Source organism: Dreissena polymorpha, chromosome 4 (genome assembly GCF_020536995.1).
Source record: "Dreissena polymorpha isolate Duluth1 chromosome 4, UMN_Dpol_1.0, whole genome shotgun sequence".
NCBI classification, from domain to species: domain Eukaryota; kingdom Metazoa; phylum Mollusca; class Bivalvia; order Myida; family Dreissenidae; genus Dreissena; species Dreissena polymorpha.
The window spans coordinates 120,978,857-120,984,856 of record NC_068358.1 but is presented as its reverse complement, the minus strand read 5'-3'; positions in this window follow the sequence as shown (position 1 = coordinate 120,984,856).

The window sequence follows — 6,000 nt, the reverse complement described above, 5'->3', positions numbered from 1 at the left end:
CATGTTTTCCGTTTGCAAACTCGTGTTTGGTTTGTAACACATTTGATTAAACGTGAGTGTTTTTACCAGTAAAATTGCTCGTGGTTTTTTAAACTGTGTACGTTATTTCGACAAAATTCCGCAGTGATGCGTCGCCGATTTGATAGTCAAAATTATACTTATTTTTTTAATATATGAAGCAAGTTTGTGTTTAAGCATTTTAAATTGCCACAAACACAATACCTCTGAAGATGTGCAGGTATTGCCACCATCGGAATTTGGACACAGTACGAGTATATTATCTGATTGATTAAGGCTGCCAACCAAGATACGTTATTTTGTCAGTGTTGAAGCTCGTGGCCTTATACGTATTTATTTTTCATTGGCAATATTTTGCTGAACGGCTGTGTTCTATGAAGCTCGGGAAATTTATTAAAAAATAGCCTTTGTAATTCGAGTATTTGTGGTATCACGAGTCTATGTTTCCAGGAAAATTAGTGATCTAGTTTCAATTTTCTATTTAGTATTTAAATTCCGACCGACGCCTGATCATAATTAACTGAAAATTGTGAAAGCAACTGATTACGTAACCTATTTAATTTAAGAAATAATGAAATTTCGATGATTTCAGCGGCGAAATAGTGATTGTTAAACCTTTAAGACACAATTGCTTTGAATATTTCAGTTACATAAAGAACAAAAGTAATAAAAGGTAAGCAGAAGTAAACATCTCATAAATTTGATGCATGGCTATTTATTGTTTATTTAATATATAGTCTTATAACATGACCTACGCTCCAGAAGTGAAATAACGTAATGCTCAATTTTGTTTATAACACGGGTGTTATTACACTAGTTATATAAATGTGAAATGACTTCATTTTTTTTACGAAATGACGTCATTATTCTAGCGGATTTCTTCAGTTTAATCTATTTTACAATGTGAATAAACAATGAAAAGAGCATTAAATAAAAAGAAAATATGTTGGTCATGTTAAGATCCTATATTTATATTCATCTTCGCTGTCATTGGCAAAGAGGCCACCTCTTACATATCGCCACAAAAATAGCATTTTACGAGCTACTTTCATCTAAATCAAATAGTACAACGAATAAATACAATAAATTTCGACAACTTAAATATAATCTAATTATAAATATGAATCATTTCTTTTTATAGATCGAAATGATCATGTTAGAAAAAGTTAGAAAAAACAACAACAATACAATCATATCATTGCGTCGGGGAGTTGAAAAGAGCGGGAGTGTGCTGTCTTTCCTTTTCCTGATAACTGATTCATATTTTATTTAATATCTTTGACTTACTGTATATGTCATACTTGGATAAAACTCTAGTATAGGTGTAATTATATTTCTTATTTACACTTGAGCTAAGATCATAATGTCCATGCCAAACAGAAGGCATTTTACTTGTTAACCATTTTTAGGTAGTTTTATAAAATGAATATCGATACAAATCGGCACGAAATAAATCTTATGTTCGAATACAATATAATATCATATAAATGAATAAACGATAGCACTAATTTGCTTTCGACCGCATTTTAAGAGCTTTACGCAAATGTACCGCGATATCGCATATCATTATAGCTTTTGCCGCAAAAGAAAAAAGAACACGTACTTAAAAAAATAAACCATGAAAGGGTCAAGAATAGGTAAACAAGTAAAGCAATTAATGTACTATTTAATGACTTCGTCAAGTGGTATTATATTGAAGTTGCATGCGACCCCATTTCAAAGTTGGAGATCTTAAACAACCTCTGCGCGAAGAATTGGCTCGATCTCTGCTTATCTATTCTAGCATAAATATAATTAAATGAGTTTCATGTTACATGTCTTTAAACATTGAGACATGTATCCAGTTTCTCTGGAAGATGGTCAACCAAAATGGTTAAAACTGAAATGAATAGCTATAAAAACATATTTTCACCACTTTTGTAAAATCAAAGATAATCAAAGGGCATTATTTCACTGCAATACCAACCAAACTGATAACTTTTCGCGATTGATTTTGCATCAAAATCTCTAGAAATTGCCTAAGCATAACGATCTTTAATAAAGATTATAGTATTTTTTCACATGTTTAAGTTCCGTTTTAGGGTAAAACATAATGATATCCGGCGTAACAGCTTGCTTCCTTTTTGCGCATTGAGTGCCAAATTTTTGCAATCATGTATACATTCTCATTCTCATGTATACATTATCAGTCAATCAATTACAGACCTATGCCATGCTCTCAATTTCCTGTCAAATTAGGTCAACGCTCGAATGGTAAATATAATCATAAGGCTACAATTGATGATAGGCAGACAAGCGTCGACACTCGATTTTATTATAGCTTAATAAAAACTACTTATTAAGTGTTAAGGTTTTTAGGCGTTTTCTTGAAGCAAAGTAGGTCTTTTAAACTCGAACGATACATGATATTAATATGTGAATACAACGAAATGTTAAAACTATTAGACAGAAATTAGCCTAAGTTTGGGTTTCTTATTGTTTGTGATAGTAATATTGATAGATTTAAATACATTTGCATCTCTGATTTGAAAACTTATTTGGGTAATTAAAAATAATGAAATCTAAAACATACATCTAATTGTCAACAACATGATACACAGAGTGACACATTTTTGAATCCAGACCTCTCGTATCATGTATATCCCTATCCTCTAAATTTTAGTAAATTACACATTTAACATAATGTTTACTATCCATCATAATTTGGCGCTTTAAAACATTTTCAAAATGTACTTGTTTTACGTTACATTTGGACAAATAATGTGTGTCCTTAATTAAATCAAAAGATATTCATATATATGGTTTATATTGTTTAATCTTCAATCAAACAACCTTTACTTCATTTCTTTATTGAGTTTGATCAAATTGAAATGTGTTTGTGCTTCATGAAAGTAAACTGTTGGTTGCTGTATCCTTAAAAATCTAGCCCATCTTTGTTTTCCAGTTTTATGACGTATCAATAATTTGGGACTATTTGTCCAGTTATTGAATTGGTATATGTGTACCTGAATATTAACGTTTTAATGTATCTACCATTAAATAAACTAAACTATAGTTTTCCATTATTTTTGGAAAAAAAATGGCCTACGTTTACACCTTAGAGAAATATTAACGCTTAATATGAATGTAACAAAGAAAACTTCAAAACCCCAATGCATGAAACCATAATATTTTTTTCCTGCTAAATACTGTTTTGTTCAAAGTGAACCTGAATTGTGAACCGTTATCATGTGTGTCAATGTCTAGATATGCGAACGTTATGTCAATAAGGTTGCAACATACCATTGATGAGTAGGTCCGTATATATACCGCCTTTTCCTTTTTCGTTTTAAGTTCGACACAACGAAACATGAACATGAACGCATATTAGTTCATATTCCGATTTTCAAATAACCGAAACAAAAAAATAAATACGAAAACAAAATTAACCTCTTTAAATCGTTTTTCGTTGTTCTAATTATAAAACAGAATAAAAAAGGTATTTCCTACTTTGAATTTATTTTCAATCTTCATCTTATAACTTAAATCAATTATTTAAACTTTGTCCCGTTCACGGTTCTTGGTTTGAAATTACGGTTTACAGAAAACGAAAAACGAGTGGCGCTGTTCAAAAATCTATAAATAAACATTTTTATTTATAGATCATTGCTCTGTGCTGCTGTCTTGGAGAGGTAACTCATTCGCGGCTTTTGCCCTCACTTTTGTCCCTTACAAAAGAATAAATCACATATTTCGATCAGCATGGCTTCTTACGTGCTTTTTTGGGGCGAGGAAAAAACACGCCGTAAGAGAAGAAGATGTAGATATTTTCATTTGTTTTTTAAATAATGTATTTTTCCAAATTGAAAGGATCATAAAAATCTGTCATCTAAATGTTTCCCAACGTACCGGTATTTCATGTCGATTCGACTGATTTGATATGGCTTATTAGCCTCTTATGACACTTCATGTTCTTGGCCCATATACTATGCACAATCAGTACTAATTTTACAAACAAACTCGTTTTAGTCCGATGATCAGGGAGAGGTCCTTACATTTCAAGAGCTGTAACACCCCTTCCCCTGAGTCCCGTATTCCAATTAGTATAACCCCTAAGACCCGAATGATGTTTAAAGAAGAACGATAATCGGCGGCGGCTGCTAAAATGTCCCCTGTGTTTTACTTCACCTTACATAATAGAATGTTAAAGTTTTATTCGTACTGCCAATATTGAAAGAAAGAACAGAACAAAATACGAATCAATACAAAATTGTTGAATCTTATGAAATGGTTAAGTGCGAGGTGTTTAATATATATTTTCCAATTCGTTCGATTGAGTACAAATACATGTTACAATTCACAACTGAACGGTGATATGTCAAGTGATTTTAGCTCTGAAAGAGTTATAACCAGACACCTTATATGAAACCGTTTTGCGCTTGAAATTATTATATATAATATTATTAATAATATTAACAAGAGATTGCCAAGCAATATTGTCCCCTACCGGTGAAACTCCACTATTGTCAGATGTGTTTCTATATTTTTTACCATAGCAACCCAAATCATTGATGTAGGAACAAAATGAAATGACGTGCATAAGCAGTCGCTCTCTGCGCATGCGCATGCCTTTACTATGTTCTATTAATAAAATATACTTTTTTCTATTAATAAAATACCAAATACATGTAAAGTACTGTTGTTTAAACATTATTATTAAAACAACGTAATTTCGTCTTTGTGTATTGAAATAATAACGAGTAACTCGATTTCTGTGTTGTTTAACACGATGGAAGCTAGCCTAAGCGCTTTGCATGTCGTTACGTCACAATGATTTCGTTCGCGCGTGGGGTTACCCATATTAAATATTTAAGCACCAAATACTCGAAAACTAGATATTTTATAAACATTTCAACGAATGTTGTAAATGTGACATGATAAAGAGTATAATAGGTTGGTGACGTGGATGGAGAATTGTTATCTGGCTCATCCGATAAATTCATCTGACTTGCCAGATAACCATTCTCCATCCACGTCACCAACCTAGTATTCTCTATATATCAAGCCCTGGTCAAATATCAAGTATATTCAGGGTCGAATTCCAAGCTGGGTATTCGGTATTCAAACTTTATCGAATATCATGTAATTATCGAATACATATCTGGGAATATATTCACTCCACATCGAATAGTATATAGTACCAGTTAGGTATTAGACTGGTTTGATATAAGCTCAATTTAGATACGCAATATCTAGCTTGTTATTGCGGTTTTTACTTTATCATCTTGACTAAATAAAGCAAAAGCATCACTGTTCTTTCAAATTCTTTGAACTCTTTTTATTGCCATAAAAATATTTGAAGGAGTTTTTGTCGAAGCCTGAGACCGTTTTATCACAGTAATACATATTAAGGGAAGATTTTATGAAACCGTTAAATTATTATGTGCCCAAATTGTTCAAATTATCTTGACAGTTGACTTCGCACGTGTAATGCTAAATTCTTAAAAATAATCAATAAAATTATCTAAATAATTTCATCATAAATCTGAAGAATGGTTGGTTATACTTGTTTGTGTATTTGAAGATAATCGCTGTGATGTACCATCTTTATATTATTTAGTGAACTTATTTCACACAGAAATATATTAGTATACGAAAATGATTATATCAAATTTCAAGACTGTTTGCGGCATTTTAAAGTATCTATTAAAGATAATTAAATTAAATTGTATTGATACTTTTTTATACTTGGGTAATTATATTTTTCATACATTTATAAGCAATAAGCATTATGTCTTTTGCTCTGGTGTGAATACCAATTTCATATAATAAAGACTTAATTGTATTAAATTTTGTACTAGTACCTTATTTTGCTTCAGTCTCTTTGTCCCAAACATGGATTATGAATTTATAAATGCATGCACATGTATATCGAATGAATCCAACAATCTGACTTTCGTGTGCCTTAGTTTCCTGTGATATATGTTTAAATAGTTAATGTTA